The following is an 18,597-nucleotide window of genomic DNA, read 5'->3' as shown; positions in this document are numbered from 1 at the left end:
AGAGATTCTTAAACATTATATTTGGAACCTCTACGGTAATTACGGGAGATTTAGTAATTACTGGTGTAGGCACTGATAGGATGGCCAATGTAAGATCAGAAGCCTTAACCGCTCTTTTATTTATTATTATGGCGGTGGTACGGGCGTGTATTACCAATGAGTGGATTAGCTCTGACCCTCCCACGTTCATGAATTGGAGATCTAGATTCTTAGCTATGTATAATTTTGAATCATCTATATATAAAACTCAAGGGAGAAGGAAAAGAATGATGGGTGCCAAAATCTGGTCTTCAATAGCGGATTGGATATCTTAAATGAGTGTGTTATTTTTGTTTTTTTTTAATTATGTTGCTGGGAGGGCTCATAGGCTGGGGGGCGTTTAAACAGAACTAAAGGGACTCAACTATGCATAGTTAGGAAATGTCTCTACAAAATAATGTTTCTCTTTTTTTTTTCTCTTTAGTGTTGGTGGTGAACCCTGCCTATTTTCTGTATGGCAGAAGTTGTTAGCTTGATTTTCTCATTATGATTTTTGCTGCCATGAAGGATATGTATTAATATGTTTGAACTGTGCCATAACCATATACTGTATTATTTAGTATGCCTTGGTGAATAAGGGATGAAAACTCAATAATAAAAATAAAAATAATAAAATGGAGCAAGGTCACCGATGACCAACTCAACTCCGCCCTCACCCGAAACAACCTCACTTCGGCATCCAATGCAAACATCACAGCCAGAGAACTCCACACTTGGATCTCCAAATGCATGGACAAACTCGCCCACTATGCAGTCCCAGCAAACAGCGCCCCAGGAAAGCCGCCTGGTTCGCCACCAACCTCCAAGAAGCCAGACGCACCTGCAGACACTGGAGAAGAACTGGAGAAACTCCAAGACACCCTAAATACACGCCACCTACAAGGATGCCATGACGGACTACCACAACCAAATCAGAACCACCAGGAGGACCTTCATCCACACCAAAATCCTAGCCAACTCCACCAACTTCAAGGAACACTTCACTGTCATCCAGGAATTCACCAACCCTCGCAGCGAAGCCACAGACATCAACCCGTACCATGACCTCTGTGACAAGATTGGAACCTACTTCCACCTCAAGATCAAAAACCTCTACGACAACTTCATCGACCTTCCACCTGACGCCACAGCCGGCCCACCCTCCAGACGCACCAGCCAGCCCACCATCTCCACCTGGACGCCGAACACAGATGAAGACACCACCTCAACCATGAAAGGCATCTACTCAGGGGCCCCCACCGACCCCTGCCCCCCACACATCTACCACAGAGTCGCCACCGCCATCGCACCCGAATTAAAATGCACCATCAACTCCTCCCACGAAACAGGCACCTTCCCAGATGACTGGAAACGCGCAGAAGTCAGGCACCTGCTCAAGCAGCCCACAGCTGACCCCAACGACCTCAAGAACTACCGGCCCATCTCACTCTTCCCCTTCGCGGCCAAAGTTGCAGAGAAAACAGTCAACAGGGAATTGACACGATTCATCGAAAACAATGCCATCCTCGACCCGTCCCAATCTGGATTCTGAAGCAACCACAGCACAGAGACCGCCCTACTCACAGCCACAAATGAAATCCCCACCCTCCTGGACCAAGGCCACTCCACAGCCCTCATCCTACTCGACCTATCATTAGCCTTCGACACCGTCTCCCACTGCACACTTGTCGCCAGACTACACGACGCCGGCATACAAGGAACATCCCTAGACTGGATCTAATCATTCCTCACCCGAAGAAGCCCTTACTCTCCGATCCCACAGAAATCACCTGTGGAGTCCCACAGGGATCATCGCCGAGCCCGACCCTCATCAATATCTACATGGCCCCCTTGCAGCCATCGTCCGACAACATGGCCTCAACGTAGTCTCCTACGCTGACGACACCCAGCTCATCCTCTCCCTCACCAAAGGCGACACCACCGCCAGACTCAACTTCCAGAAAGGAATGCAGGAGGTCGCTATCTGGATGACCAACAGCTGCCTCAAGCTCAACGCCGAGACGACAGAAGTCCTCATCCTCGGAACCACCCCTTCAGCGTCTGACTTCACTTGGTGCTCGACAGCCCTCAGAAGCCCACCGACCCCCTCGAACCACGCCAAAAACCTTGGAATCGTACTCGACTCATCCCTCACCATGAACCGACAGATCAACACCGTCACCTCCAGCTGCTTCAACACCCTCCACATCCCCCGCAAGACCTTCAAATGGATCCCCCCGGAGTCAAGGAAGACAGTCACCCACGCACTCATCACCAGCAGACTGGACTATGGAAACGCACTATGTGCTGGCATAAACAAGTCCCTACTCCGCAAACTCCAGACGTTACAGAATACCGCTGCCCTACTCGTCCTCGGCATCCCCCGGCACGAACACATCAGCCAACACAATTGAACGCCCCACTGGCTCCCTGTGGAGAAAAGAGTCACCTTCAAAATCCTCACCCACGCCTACAAATGCCTACACAACACCGGACGTAAATACCTCAACGACAGAATCAACTTCCACGTACCCAAAAGAAACCTCTGATTTTCCAACCTCGCACTGGCCGAAACCCCCCGCATCCACAGAGCCAGAGCAGGCGGAAGATCCTTCTCTCACATTGCGGCCAAGACCTGGAATGAGCTCCCGGCAGACATCAGACGCGCCCCCTCCCTGAACACCTTCAGGAAGACCCTCAGACCTGGCTCTTCGGCTGAACAGATCGGCGGCCCCCTCCACCACCCTCAGCGCCTTGAGACCCTCACGGGTGAGTAGCGCGCTTAATAAACCCCTGATTGATTGACATAAAATATGGCTTTTCTAAAGACCATACCTGTCTGGTTAGGCGTCAAATGAAAATAGGCCATGTGCTGGTGTTTTTGGGACCTACAATAGAAGAGACCCTACAGAATCTCCACGCATCCCAGGTTCTACCGTTGTGGGAACAGCACTGAGTACATCTTACTTCTACTCGCCTGGGTCGAGTCTGTTTATGAATCGGTATCCAATCTACTAGTGTCTCAACATCCGCAGTGCTCAGAAGCAGGCTGCTCACCAGTGCTGAGCGCTATATCAATGCCCAGACTCAGTACCTGCGGTTCGCGTCCGCGTCACGTGCTGTTTGTAGATTTCTGTCCTGCTTTTCTCCGCGTTGTTTCTTCCAAGTACATTCCAATGTTGTCGGGAACGACGTCAGGAGTTAGTGCACTGTAAACATGAATTAGATCAAAATGACAGCGTGGAAGTGATTGCACTAGCGGTCAGCTCTGACGGCAGCAGGAGAAGTGCACTGAAGAGCGCTGAAAGCGGGGCTTTTCAGGCCGAGTCCGTGCCACGAGCAGATGGTGCCACCTAGTGGAGACTCCTGTGCTCTACATGGGCAGACTCACCCAGAACAAAAAACGTGTGGCGGAAGCCGCCGGGAGCCCAGCAGAAATGGGAGCCAATCAGAGGGCGTGGGAGCGGCTGCCCCTGTGCGGCCTGTGGAATCCCTGGCATTACTCTTGCATCACCGGGGTCAGGGGTCATGAAGGCACCCGGCAGCACCGGGGCGGCTTCAGGGGCGGGAGCCCTGTACTCTGTAACTTCCACAGCTGCCCTGTCCTGTGTTCCAGCCCCATGAAGACCCAGATGAGGTGCACCCAGGAAAGGCTCGGACAGCCTCAATGCAGCGGCAAACATGAGGCCTTCTTTAGCATTTCAAGGTGATTCCATCAGAGAAACGGGGGTGCGGAAATCTCATAGAACTTTCCATCTATTCATTTTCCTGGGCACCTCAGACCCCTTCCAGCAGCCTTGAATGTCGCCTATGGTGCATTTGTGATTTCTGAATTAAAATGTATCTTCTCTGTTCCAGAAAAATGCTGCTGTAGAGGAAGAGGTCTGTGCAGAGTAAGTTTAGCCTCATGGGGAGTAAGTAAGTAAGAGTTATTAGTTTAAATTAATTAAAATTGTTGCAAAAAGACATTTGCATAATAGCATATAAGACGATAAAACATCTTTCAATCATTAAAATACTTAAAAGCCACTGCAGGTGTCCAGCAAATTTGCAAACCTTGCTAGTTCCTTTGGAATTTCAAGGTTAAAAAGAAGTTTCATCGCCTCAGTACCAGTGCGCATGCCATATTTTTCAAGTTGCGACTTTATTGAAGCATGGCATGCATTCAACAGATTCAGGCAGATACAGATAGAATGGGCAGGGATTCCTTCTATCGATGGCACAGTCCGTACAACCGATGTTTGCCAGGCATTTCCTGAGGACTTTCATATCCTTCATTGGTAAAACCATGAGTCTGGTGTGCAGGATTAGCTTTAAGACTGGTTTATTCAGTGCACAGTTTAAATAAGGCTAGCATAGTTTGTCCCTGAAAGAACTTACAATGACCTGGATATTACTGGCAGAGGTTTCAATAGAGCTAAGATATTTCTGCCTAGATAGGAGCCTTACTTGTTTTTTCAGTATAGTTTTTAGTGCCAGTGGTTGATGTATAAAAGTTTCCCAATTCGCCATATCCACGTTCAATGAGGGTTCTTGGAAACCAGGCAGGGGCTACACCACCTACCCTGCCATATCTACGCTCAAAGCTCATCCCATACGTCGTCCTCAAATCCAACAATGGCTAATACATGAGACAAGGGACAAAGAAACCTCTTATACTCTTTGTATAAATACAGCTCTTCTTACTAGGGTTAGTAGAGGGAACCAAGACTTCCAGGCCAACACAATGACCAGAGACGCTGAGGCTCCTGCATACAAACGCTCCAGCTTACAGTGGTCTAACACATCCCTTGCAGGGTGTCCAACTCAAGACCAGGACGGGCTCCTACATTCTCACACTGCAGGTATTGGGGTTCGACTAAATCCTAGAGGGATTCTTGGCTTCACACCTACTCACATGGTAGGTACACTTAGGTACATCTCAAACAAGCATTGTAGGAGTACGCGCACTTTTGTCCTGCATTTTATATTCAAGTTCAAAAGCTTTTATTCGGTTTGCATAACACAACCATATAAGCTGGACAATTATATCAACATATTTAAAAATAAAAGTTTAAAATATCAGTACTCCTCTACATGTATAATTATTATAAACACAAATTTGTCAATATTCCTCGTCTTATACAATTATTGTAACACATGTTCGTGGATCAAACATCAAAGTGCATTATGCTACAAAATATCAAGTGCCAGAATCCAGATATGCAAATATCTGTCTAGCTAACTATTACAGTACATGAAACTGTACAAATTCACTATAAAGTAACATATGCTTAAGAGCAAATTTCCATTTTAAAATAAAATTTCATAGTACTATTAACTTTCTAGCAACTCTACATTCCATTATATAATTTCCTACATAAAAACAGATATCTGGGCTCTCAAGTGTACATAATAATTTCATAGCATTTGCAGTTAGTCGGATATTATATTTTAGAAAGATAGGCTTTAAAAAAAAATTCCTAAGGGATACATAAAATTTACAAAATAATAAGAAATGGCAGCAACTCTGTTTAGAAATGTTATCACATGGGCACATCACTTTGGAGCTTTTTCCCATAACCGGGAAGGCTACGAGATGGTGGGCAATTCCCAGCCGAAGGCGTGTTAATACAAATCGATGCGAAGATCTTGACACATCTACCAAATACGGCTGAAGCCCACTTTTGAGTTCAAGTTGCCTATAAAACACAAATGTCTTTTGGAACCCAATTAATTTTACTCGTTCCCTCCTCTTATAGGACATAAAGGAATCTTTTATCTCTTTTTTAGATAATGTTATTGGATATTCGGACTCATCAAGGATATTAAAATCAAATAAGAGATTATACCAGTGCTTAATGTAACTTAACCACGGTATACGGGAACAGTGGTCCAGCCTTAAACAGTCCTTAATTATAGACTGTGTGAACTCAGTTTCACTCTTAGACCAGATGGAGCGCCATAAAAGTAAGGGGCGCAATGCAGCCAAATCAGATATATAATTAAGACCAGTTTCCTAATGAATTAACTCGGTGGAGGCTGAGGCAGGTGCACTCAGTAACCGTTTAAGGAAACTGTTTTCGTCTGATTGAAGTTGGTCAGCGGGACAATGGCCCCATATTCCAGCCCCATACAGGGCTGAAGAGACACATCTTGTGTTATATATGGTCACCATGTCCTTTACGCTCCGATCCCCTAATTTAGCTGCAAACCTAAATATACCATTCGTATTCCTGATCATTGTATATCTGATATTTTCATGTTCACTGGTCCATTTACCACTTCCCGCAAAAGTAATACCTAGGTAACAAAAAGATGTAACTGCATGTATTTTAAAACCATCTAAGAAGAAGGACCTTGATGAGTTCGACTTCTTGCCACATGTCATAGTAAATGTTTTTGATTTATTGATTAAGAGTTTTCTGCCTTTAATAAAATCTGTAAAATTGTTGATGAGCGGTTGAAGACCTATTGAGGTACGGGATATTAAAACCGTGGCTATTTGATTAATAAATAAAGAAAATAAAAGGGGGGCCAAAACACACCCTTGCCTGATGCCTCTTCTCACAACAAAAAAGGGGGTTCATTCACCAGTTGGCCCATAACGTACACTACAGGATAGTCGCTCATATACTCATGCCAAAAAGAATACTATCTCTTTCGGGGCCCCAGATTCAAGCAGTACGGTCCACAAAAGAGAATGGTCCACTAAATCAAAAGCACTGCTTAAATCGGCAAAACATAAAAACAAGTTACCCCCTTTCACTGATGTATATTTATTAATTAGCAAATCAAGGTTCGCACATTGTTCTAAGGTACCTAGGCCTTTCCTAAATCCGTATTGAACAGGAGATAAAATCTTATAGTCCGAGGCCCAGGTTTCCAATCTTTTTAAAAGAACCCTGCTCATGACCTTTATTGAGGAATCCAATAAGGATATAGGACGGTAATTACAGGCTTCAGAGCGAGAACCCTTTTTATAAAGTGGGATAATTAATGATTGACCCCAAGATATTGGAAAGTTCCCTAGAGCCGCAATATTAAAAACCCTCATAAGGTTTGGGGCCTTTAGATCCATTTCGTTCTTATATAAGTCGATCGGGACCCCATCCGGACCTGGTGCTTTTCCCCCCTTACTATTGACTAGCCCTTCTTGTACTTCTTCCACATCAATTAACATGGGCAATGTAGGCCACGTAAAATGGTCATTTAAAGATGCAGTTGAGAGCACCCTATTTGGGTTAAAAATATTAGAATAATGTTCGATCCATTCTGTACAATTCACATAGGACGTTAATTCTGGAGTACAATTATCTTTTAAAAAGGGACTATTTACAATTTCCCAAAAAAGTTTACTATTCTTAGTATTGGCTGCCAAACTTAATTTGTCACATGCATCTACTCGAAGCTCTTTTTTGTGGGCCAATGTAACTTGCTTATATTCAACTCGTAACTCATGAATATGCGATTGGTTACGAGGTTTGGTCCCCAGCGCCAATTTCAACTTCTGCAATGCCTGGGTGCATTTTGAGTCAAACCACCTCGAGCCAGCTTTTTTCAAATTTTTAGTACCATTGGTTGATAAACTCTTAATTGATCTATTTATATTAGAAAATGCGTTTAATAGAGTATCAGGGAGGACCTCTTCACTAAGGCATTAGTCTATTTCTTTTCTACAGTTTGTGACCACTTCCTTTTGAACTTTGGGTGGGTCTACTGCGACCCACTTAATTCTCATGCCGTTAGGCCTAACAGGGAGAATGTCCAAGATACATTCATCAGTATTCGTTAGTTTATTACCCCAATCTAGAAGTACTATAGAAATGCTATTGTGGTCACTGACCACCTGTTCAAATATCCATAGATCAGTATAGAAACTATTTTTGGAAATTAAAATATGATCTATGTTACTATAAGCATTCCGCCCAGTAAAAGTTGGGCATTTGATATGGCCCTTTCTCATGGAGCAATCTAGTAAGTCGAGGTCAAATTTTGCCATTATCGTATTTAAAGTCATACCATATCCACAATGGAGAAAATGTAACAAATCATCATTGTTCCCATTAGTATTATCGTGGGCTTTCATAAACCCACATGAATTAGTTTGTATTAAAGAACAAACTCGTATGTTAAAATCACCGGCCCATAAAATAATGGCAAGTTTACCAGAGAGTGCCAATACCCTATCTAGCTCCTTTTCCAATGCATCTAATGATCCTCCCCTATTGTTGGTAAAGATAGAATTATAATAATTAATTAAAACCAAGTCCTTACCCTTTGGAAACTCAAATCTCAATACTTGGCTATGGTTATCGATAGATGAGTAGCTTATAATTTTACACCCAAGTAATTTATTTGATATAAGCAACAGCAATCCTCCCTTAGCTCTTCCTGCTGGAGAAGGTGTTGCACTCAGGCAATATGATGAATATCCTTCGACTAAAACCGGGACCGTACTCCATGTTTTCTGTAGGCAAATGAAGTCATTGCCACAGGAGATAAAATCCTGCCAAAAAGGGGTATCTAGTTTTTTGCCAAGGCCTGCAATATTACATGTTATGAGTGTATAACCCCTTTGTATTATTGTTTGTATTCCTTGGCTAGTGGTAGGATTTGTAGTTGCGACAACATTCACCGGGGTCTCAGCATGCTGTAACCCAGATATTAACTCATTAGCATTATTTATAACAATAGGGTCGCTACTCCCAGTGCTATCACAACCTATATCCACCTGCTTGGGGACTATATATGGAAGTTGTTCTTTACTAATTTCATTTCCCCTTTCAGTTGGTCTATAAACTACCCTCCTATCTAATTCATCATTTGGGGATACACCGTCATATCTCTCACGTCAATCATTATCCTCCATAGAGCTCAGGAGCTGGAATCTATTATACAACGGAATAGAAAAACATGTGGGTCGGGCTACGAATGGGGGCATTGAATTAATATTAGGATGGTATGCCTTTTGGTTGGCAGCATGATCACTTGTCGACAAATATCTGTAGAAGTAGCCCAATGGCAATAATGTTGTATTAAAATCCCACCTTGAAGGGGGAGGTGCATTTAGTAGGGTTTTATACGCCCAACCTGGTGACCTGGAGTTAATTATTATACAGTCACCGTCAAATTTTTTTGGTAGTGGGCCTATCCATCCAACTCTTTGTGTAAGTATTATCTGATCAACCCCCATCGTGGGAAAGCCACAATTTTTTGATAACCAATACAATGTTTTATTTTTTAGAGTTTCATAGGTTTCTGATTGACCTTCCGGTAATTTGGGTACTTTAGAGAAGACAATGACATATGCCCCGCATTCTGGTGGTAAGTTAATAACTGCTGGTATATCAGTAATTTTGCGATTATCTGTATTACGTGACGCTCTTGCCTGCTCCAGGGTCTCTTTCTTTTGGTTTACTTTACCTATCGGTGGTATAATTCTTTTCTCATATGGTGGATTATTTAGTACCTCTACGTTTTTGCCATTATCTGACTTTCTGGGTGCAATCGTACCTGTACTAGGACCAGCCATCGTTAAAATTGGCAGGTTACTCAATGCCAAATTGGAGGGGGCATTATTTATAATCACATTAGTCTGATCTCTTGGATTAGCTATTTGATCTCGTAATCTAAATTTATCCATGTGCCCACCAAGTTTGTGTACCTCTCTTGTCAAGTTATCAATTTTTTCATATAGTGGCCGGATTAACTCAGTTATTTTCTCAGTAAGAGCCTCCATGCTGAATGTACACTTAAATTGCTCATTATTCAAGGCAACTTTCTGTTTTGTCGAAATCCCTCTTGTGACGATTTGCTTTTCTTTGGCTATCCTGCTATTTCCCTGACCTGTATTTCTCCTTTTGCCCCCTTTAATTGGATTTATAAGTGGGGGCAAAGGGGATACATTAGATAAATTCGCTGTAATTGAGATCTGTGAAACGTGTACGTTCTCTATGTCAGCCATAGCTGTGTCAGGTGTCATGTCCGGGACCCAGTCTGTAATGGTCAGTCCTTCCTCCCGGGTTGTATGGATCTCTACAATCGAACTAACTTGTTCCCCACCCCTTGTACCTGTTCCCATTGATATACGTCTTACTGTGCGGTCTATTTCTTCCGCCAGGGCACTAACCGCTTTGGTCAGGTAAGTATCTATAGAGTTATGCGTTTTATCCATTGGAGGTTTTACTCGACATCTAGTCATAATTGGATAATCTCAAGGAATATGTTAGATAGCAGAAGGACCAACCAGCAACAAAAACTAGCATATGAGGTCATAGGTCACGTAGTAATATCCTAACAAACTTTGATTTTAACGTACTAATTTGGTATATAATACTCAGAAAGGAAATATCAGTGGGATGGCCCTGCCCGGCCTCCTCTGGCCCCGGATGGCCACAGACGGCCCGCCCCCCGCCCGGGCCTAGCCCGGCAAAGCCCGCGCGCGTCCCGCGAAGCGGGGGCTCTCCACAATTCTTAAGCGGCTCCGGGCGCGGAATGGGCGTGTGCGGCTGCGGCTTCCTGCAGCAAAGACTATTGGGCAATGTAGTCTTCCCCGCTCTGCGGCCGCGCTAGAGTGGCAAAAGCTGCGGCGGCGTGGGGAAACTGGTACCGGGCGCTGGAACAAGGGTCCTGAAGTCCTGAGGCTGCGAGGTCAAGGTACGTTTTTCCCCCAAAGCGTTAAAGCACCCGCTCCACCGGGGCTCTCCACAATTCTTAAGCGCCTCCGGGCGCAGAATGGGCGTGTGCGGCTGCGGCTTCCTGCCGCAAAGACTCTTGGGCAATATAGTCTCCCCCGCTCTGCGGCCGTGCTAGAGTGGCAAAAGCTGCGGCGGCGGGGGGAGACTGGTACCGGGAGCTGGAACAAGGGTCCTGAAGTCCTGAGGCTGCGAGGTCAAGGTACGTTTTTCCCCCAAAGCGTTAAAGCATTTTATATTCATTTATTCATGCTTATTGCAAGATGGTAGAACTGTACTATCTTTTTATATTCACTGTACAGCTAATCATATATCTCTGCTACTGTCTAACGGTTGTTGCAGCACATATACTTTACACTAGAAGAACAACTGTGCAATAAATCCTTATTGTAACACGCTCGACTGTTTCTTCTGTGTAACTCTCTGCGACCGAATAAGTGAGCACGAGTGACTGAGCGAAAAGTAGTACATTGTTTCCACGATCCTGAGGGATCGGGTTGTCATGTTCTAAGGTTGCCAGAAACTATTCTCTCCCCGATAAGAGGAGACACTAGTGGCACTGTGAGCTAGCTAATGGAAACAGGCTAACATTCTCAGTGGGGGTGTACGGAACCAGTCTGCCACCAATCCCACAGTTTGTGTTATCCAAACAGGCAGGTCCTGCATGGGTACTATAGGAACTACACAACACTTCTAGGCATGGAATATTGTTGATTCACATCATTGTTTAATTAGGTAGGGTCACAACATATTATGGCTTAATGTGTCTTTCTTATTTGCTTTCTTTCTGGGCACTTTGTATGGGCACTTTCAAGGGCAAAACCTAGTATTTTGTTCTAAGCTGCTGACGTTATCTAACTGGTATGTCCTGGTTTCTGATGGATACATCTGCCAGTGGATTCCTCACCTTGTGAATATCCCCTGCGCCAGCAACATTCGGAAACTTTTGTAGCAGTCCACGCCGATGAGGTCGAAGACGACGTCACAGAGACATGGCTCTGCACGCGACTCCGCTGACGTCACCGGCTCCATAAGAAGACCTCGTCGGCGTGATAACGTCAGTTCCCTTTTTCTCCGCGCCGACGACGCCAACGGATTTCGGGAATCGTTATTAGTAGATTTACTTGTTACTTTGTGTATTTTCTGGATTTATCTGTCTTTCTTCGGGAGGATGTCGACCAGGAAGTCGGGTTTCAAGCCCTGTCGAGAATGTGGCAAGCACATGTCTATTACCGACCCACACGAAGATTGTGTTTGGTGTCTTTCATCCGACCACGATGTGGATGGTTGTTCCAGCTGCCGCAAGATGAGCTCGAAGGCTCTTAAAGAAAGAGAGGCGAAGCTCTTCATCGCTCGGATGAAGAAGAAGGAAAAAAGAGGAAGAAGGAAGTCTGGATCCAGGTCGAGGTCGAGGTCGGCGTCCAAATCGACTTCGGGGCATGCTTCGAGAAGTAAGAAGCATAAGAAGAAGAGGAGGCATTCTTCACATCATCACTCCGATAAAGGTTCAGCGTCGAAGTCGCCTACTCGACGTCGGAGAGAGTCAGTGTCTCCTTCTCCAGTCCCGACTTCACCTCCAGCTCCTTCTTCTCCGGTGACTTCGCCGGCTCCGGCTACATCTCCGGTGCCGGTGTCATCCCCGACGCCGGTTCCATCTCCGGCTCCAGCTTATTCTCCGGCTCTGTCTCCGGCCTTGGTCGAAGATCTTCAAGCCCCGGGTGAGACTGTGACACTGCTTGTTCCACCGTCGGCGCCGGCAGGTCCGAGTCCGGTGATGCCTGACCAGTATCCTGCGTTCCCTGGTCCAGGTCAGGACCCCACGCATTATCTAAATGCCATGTACGGGGTGTTTTCAAGGGCCATGTATACCTCTGGTGCACCTGTGGGTCCGATGGGTCCGATGGCTTTTAATTTGGGAGTGCCGCAGGTCCACCCTCAAGCTCCATTCATGCCATTCTTTCCGGCGACGCCGTCTTGGCAGCTACCGGCACCGAGAACATCGACGCCGCTTCCCTCTTCACCGGCGCCGACTCGACTTCGTTCGACGCCGGCTGCTCCTGCGGATCCGCGTTCGACGCCGGCGCCATCGGATTCGAACACGGCGCCGCCGACGCCGCTGGTACGGATTCGTTCCAGAAGGGAAGCACAGAGAGTGGTGGATGAGAGAAGAATTCTTTTGGAAGAGGCTGAAGAGGGAGAGTTAGTTGAATCTGATGAGGTGTTTGAAGAGCTAAAGGAGGCAAGTGGACTGGATTTGTCTCCAGAGTGGGAAATCACTCCACCATCAGATGAGCCCTCTAAAGATGCAGCGCCGTATCATGCGGTCATCAGAAAAGCTGCGGAGTTGTTAGACCTTCAGTTACCAACCACGGAGTACAGGTCTAACATTCTTACTGAGGTACTGCATTCGCCTACTGCAGTCTCAGAGCCTTTGTTGCCCTTTAATGAGGCCATTATGGACCCTGTGCTAGAGGTATGGCGCAATCCTTTTTCAGCTCCTGCGGTCTCCAGGACAGTCGCAAGGAGATATAGAGCGGCTCCAGGGGATCCTGAATTTTTAACTTCGCACCCATCGCCTGAGAGCTTGGTAGTTCAGGCGGCTTGTTCGGGAAGATCAAAGGGGGCCTTTCCTCAGGTTCCAGGAGACAGAGAGGCCAAAAAGGTAGACCAATCGGCCAAAAAGGTCTTTTCATCAGCCAGTATGGCTCTTAAGTCGTCAAACGCGACGTGTTTGTTGGGGCGCTATATCCACGCGCTCATGGACTCAGCGAAGAAGTTGGCTCCAAAGCTATCGGAGGAGGATAGGGCCGGCTTCAATGAAGTTCTGACTGATGCCCAGGCGGCTGCACGCCAAGTCATTCAAAGTGGACTGGACACAGCAGACTCAGTTGCCAGAGTCATGGGGTCTTCTGTCGCCACCAGGAGGGGTGCATGGCTAAAGTCCTCTGAATTCTCTTCGGATGTGCAGTCGACTTTATTGGACTTGCCTTTTGATGGGTCTGGTTTGTTTGGTAAGAAGGCAGATGCTGCTCTCGAACGCTTCAAGGAGAGTAAGGTTACGGCTAGGTCGTTGGGTCTTCAATCGCAGCCGAGAGGATCTTTCAAAAGGTATAGGGGCTTTGGAAGGGCGACTTTTCGCTCTTATAGACCGACCCAGCAACAGCAGCAGCAACAACAGCAAGGTTCGTTGTCCAAGGGATACAGAGGAAGAATCAGGGGTCGCTCAAGTGGCTGTTGTGAGAAGTTGGCCTGGCATATGCTGGTCACTGGTTATAGTGGCCACCTTGCACCAGTCCAATTCGACTCTTGGTAGATAGGTTTAAAGACAACCTTTTAAAGAAAGCTATCCTAGTGGTAGCTGTGGAGAGCAGCCTTCAGGCTAAGTCTCTGAGGAATGTAAAGCAGCTTGTTTTACCTTATAATCTCCTGAATTACCAAATGAAAAGACACCACACAGGTATATATATCAAATATATATGTATTTATTTCTAAATATACTCTACTAATCTCTTTATGAGATTAGAGCCAGGTAAACATTCAAAAGATCAACAGTTCTCAATAAATTAAGCACAAAGATGGCTGTAGCCCTAGGGGCGTACCAGACCATATACTAAAAAAATGGTATAAACAACTCGACTTGCAAATTGAAGAGGCCTAGGGCCTTGGGAATCGCTGGGGCTTCACTGCTGCAGTATTTACAGGTAAGTAATCAGCCCACAGAGGACGCGTGCAGTGTCTAAACACACACGCGGGTTTCTCATTGATTTCAATGGCAATATGTCGCGGTTATTATTTTACAGTTCTAGGGCACTTCTGAATGGACAACAAGCAAACAACTTACAGGGTAAGTACTTCGATAGCCAATGCACACTTGGGCACCGTAATGCCAGAGTTACCTCACCCAGGGAAGCCGGATGCACAGGTGTCCTTTGGTGTCGGGTCGCGATGCTGTTTTCAATGGGAATCGTTGAAGTCTTGCTGCTTGTGTCGTCGGGTGAAGTGTCCGTGGAAATCCAACGATGGATTGGAGTTGCAGGCGACCTAGAAATTGAGGGGACAGAGTTCAGAGTCACTTGCCAGTGACCGGTGGCCTTCAGGATAGATGACCACAACTGTCGAGTCTCTTCACGTCGCTGATGGTGTTTTGTCTCTTCGCCTACGTGGTCCAGGAGAGATCGAGGAAGACCAGCAGCTGGATTTGGAGGGTCCCACGACGTCTGCAGCTGATGGCGGTGTCGGCACTCGGATCGGAGCCAACAAACCTTGGCAACTGCAAGTCTCGTGTAGAATGAAGATCTTGGATGGTTCAGACCAGCAAGGTCCGATGGACTTACCCAGCGAGGGTGAGTGAGGGCAGGCCCAGAGCAACCAGGCGAACCCTTGAAGCAGTTCAGATAGTCTTCGGGCGGGCTACTAGCCAACGGGCAAGCAACCGCAAAGACGCCTTTGCAGGGAAACTTCAGGAGCAGCCCACGGTCACTCGGGACGAGGTAGGCCGCTGATCTTGTGTTCCAGACCTGCTAGGGACTTGGACATTAAGTGGTCCAAAGCACAAGTTTGTAGTTCGTCGTTCAGGGCTTGCACTCGAAATTAGTGCACGGTTCCCTGGTATTGCTGTACCTCGTCACTCGTGGGGTCCAGACGCCACAGCTTCGCTGGGGACTCAAAATGGCCGACGAGAGGTCAGGAAATCAGCTTCAGGGGATGCAGGGACTTCGGGCTCCGGCGGGAGCGGTAAAGTTTGCAACCGTTGTTCAGTCCTTTAGGTGCCTGCCAAGCAGGGGAGTCACTCCTTGACTCCAAGGGAGATCCTTCGGTCTTCTAAAGATAGTAGAAAGTTGAAGGGCCAGGATTCTTCTTCGTTGAGCGTCGTCCAGGTGTAATCTAAATTGCATTGGCAATGTGTGGTATCTTATACTGATAAGATGGGAGGGACTAGCTCTATGGCCACTCCTCTAGGAGGGCCAGAGTAGTGGGTGGTTACACCCACTTCCCTTTGTCCAGTTTCGCGCCAGGACAGGGGCAGGCAGCCCCTGAACCGGTTTGAGCTGGCATATGCACAGAGGAGCCTACTGCTCCCCCAGTGCAGGACTTCAAAGCACTCTAAGAGTGCACCCACCCAGCTCCAATACACTAAATCCTGTCTGGGAGGTGGTGACACCTCCCTGTGACAGGAAACCCTTTGTTGAGCTCCCTCCACTGCGAGTTTCGGTCAGCAGCAGGAGGGCAGTCCGGTGTCTGTGCTGGTGGCATCCATTTTGTGATGCCAGGGCTCTAGATGATTTCTACCATGTAGTACAGGGTGTACATGTCGTCCCCTCTAGAAGGGTGGGATCCTACTCCCACACCAGTTACTGGTGTGGGGGTAGGATTCCAAGTTGTTTGACACCAAACACGACATGTTTTGATGCAGTCATTCCAAAGTTAGCATTTACCGCGAGGTTATAATGCACTTAAGAGTATATGGTTTAACCGCATCCACAAACAGCAGCAGAGAATAGACTCTGCCAGCTGCAGAGGGGCCCTTCTCAGGCAGGAGCACCCCCTCACATAGTAAACCATGCACCCTGCCCTTGGGATTGATAGGGCCTACCATAGGGGTGACTGATAGGTTTATATGTGTGTGTATGGTGAGATATAGGAACCTATACCTCAGTGAGGAGTGCTAACACTACCTCACACAGGCTGCAGTAGCAGGCCTGTGGTGTCAGATTGTGAGTGCTTCCCAGGGGTGGCATAATACATGCTTCAGCCCCTGGTAGGCCTGTGAAGTACCAATGCCCTAGGTACCTAAGGTACCATATACTAGGGGCTGATAAGGTACCACAGTATCCAATCACTAGTGCATCTAATATGCACACCAAGTTGTTTAGAGAGATCAGTTAGACTGGGGCCCTGATTAGCAGGGACCCAGCCAGACTATAGCCAGAGACCAGTGTATAAATCAGAAAAAAAGTGGGGGCAACACAAGTGCAGATCCTACTCTCCTACACAACCCCCCCCAAACGCAGGGACATTAAACTAACCTTGACCAGTTGAGTCTTCATGTTCTAAGTGGAAATACCTCGAGAGTCCATCTGCATTGGCATGATGGGTCCCGGGTCTATGTTCCACTGTAAAGGTCCATCCCCTGTAGGGAAATGGACCACCTGAGCAGTTTAGGATTTTCACCTTTCATCTGTTTGAGCCAGAGGAGGGGCTTATGGTCAGTCTGAACTATAAAGTGAGTGCCAAACAAGTATGGCCTCAGCTTCTTCAGGGCCCACACCACAGCAAAGCTCTCCCTCTCAATTGCTGACCAACGTTTCTCTCTAGGGGTCAGCCTTCTGCTTATGAAAGCTACTGGCTGGTCTTGACCTTCATTATTAAGTTGAGACAGTACAGCTCCCACACCCAGCTCTGAAGCATCTGTTTGGACAATGAACTTCTTTTTGTAATCTGGACTCTGTAAGATGGGGGCAGTGCACATTGCCTGCTTGAGGTCATCAAATGCCTTTTGACAGCTAGCTGTCCACTGAACCTTTTTTGGCATTTTCTTGGAGGTAAGATCATTTAAGGGGGTCACTATAGATCCATATCCCTTAACAAACCTCCTGTAATACCCAGTCAGGCCCAAGAAGGCTCTCACCTGTGTCTGGGTGGTTGGAGCTACCCAGTCCATTATGGTCTGGATCTTGCTCTGTAATGGTTGAACCTGGCCTCCACCTACAAGGTGGCCCAGGTACACAACCTGACTCTGCCCTATCTGGCACTTAGTGGCCTTGATAGCGAGGCCTGCTTTCTGCAGGGCCTCCAGTACATTTCTGAGGTGGACCAGGTGATCCTGCCAGGTGGAACTATAGACAGCAATGTCATCAAGATATGCTGAGCAATAGGTTTCCATCCCAGTCAGAACTTTATTCACCAACCTCTGAAATGTGGCAGGTGCATTCTTCAAACCAAAGGGCATTACCACAAAGTGATAGTGCCCACCAGGGGTCGAAAATGCTGTTTTTGCCTTGGCATCATCAGCTAACTTGATTTGCCAATAGCCTGCTGTAAGGTCAAATGTACTGAGATATTTGGCTGAGGCCAAAGTATCTATTAGTTCATCTGCCCTTGGGATTGGGTAGGCATCAGTCCTGGTGACTGCATTGAGGCCCCTGTAGTTAACACAAAACCTCATCTCTTTCTTACCGCCCTGGGTGTGAGGTTTTGGGACAAGTACTACTGGGCTAGCCCAAGGGCTATCTGAGGGCTCAATAACACCTAGCTCCAACATTTTCTGGACTTCAGTCCTGATACAGTCCCTGACATGGTCAGGTTGCCTGTAGATTTTACTCTTTACAGGCAGACTGTCTCCAGTGTCCACCTCATGGGTGCACCAGGAAGTCTGACTCAGGGTCAGGCTAAACATATGTCTAAACTGCTGTAGCACTTGTCTACATTCAGTTTGTTGATGTTCAGTGAGGCTGCTTGCCAAAGCAACACCATCAACTGACCCATCTTCAGGGTTCTGTGAGAGCAGGTCAGGGAGAGGGTCACTCTCCTCCTCCTGATCCTCATCAGTTGCCATGAGCAAGCTCATATCAGCCCTGTCCACATATGGCTTAAGTCTGTTGACATGGAGCACACTAAGAGGGCTCCTGGGAGTACCAAGATCTACCAAGTAGGTGACCTCTCCCTTCTTTTCAACAATTGTATGGGGGCCACTCCATTTGTCCTGGAGGGCTGCTGGGGCCACAGGCTCCAACACCCACACTTTCTGGCCTGGCTGGTAAACAGTCAAGACAGCCTTTTGGTCGTGCCAAGCTTTTTGGAGTTCTTGGCTTGCCTCAAGGTTTTTACTGGCCTTCTTCATGTACTCAGCCATCCTGGAGCGGAGACCAAGTACATAGTCCACTACATCTTGTTTGGGAGGTTT

The 18,597-nt window shown here is 46.8% G+C and overlaps 1 long non-coding RNA gene across 1 annotated transcript in view; it reads left to right on the top strand.

Moving 5' to 3' along the window:
- The first annotated feature begins 3,531 nt into the window (after positions 1–3,531).
- The window catches only part of LOC146859651 (uncharacterized), a 75,093-nt gene continuing 60,027 nt past the window's right edge, over positions 3,532–18,597 (top strand). The window contains exons 1-3 of the long non-coding RNA XR_014979043.1: positions 3,532–3,724; positions 3,877–3,911; positions 9,245–9,324. This is a non-coding gene — a long non-coding RNA (uncharacterized LOC146859651). The remainder of the gene's footprint in view (positions 3,725–3,876; positions 3,912–9,244; positions 9,325–18,597) is intronic.

This window comes from Triturus cristatus, chromosome 3_1 (genome assembly GCF_964204655.1).
Source record: "Triturus cristatus chromosome 3_1, aTriCri1.1, whole genome shotgun sequence".
Lineage (NCBI taxonomy): Eukaryota > Metazoa > Chordata > Amphibia > Caudata > Salamandridae > Triturus > Triturus cristatus.
The sequence above is the reverse complement of the archived record's forward strand: the minus strand, read 5'-3'. Positions and strand labels throughout refer to the sequence as shown.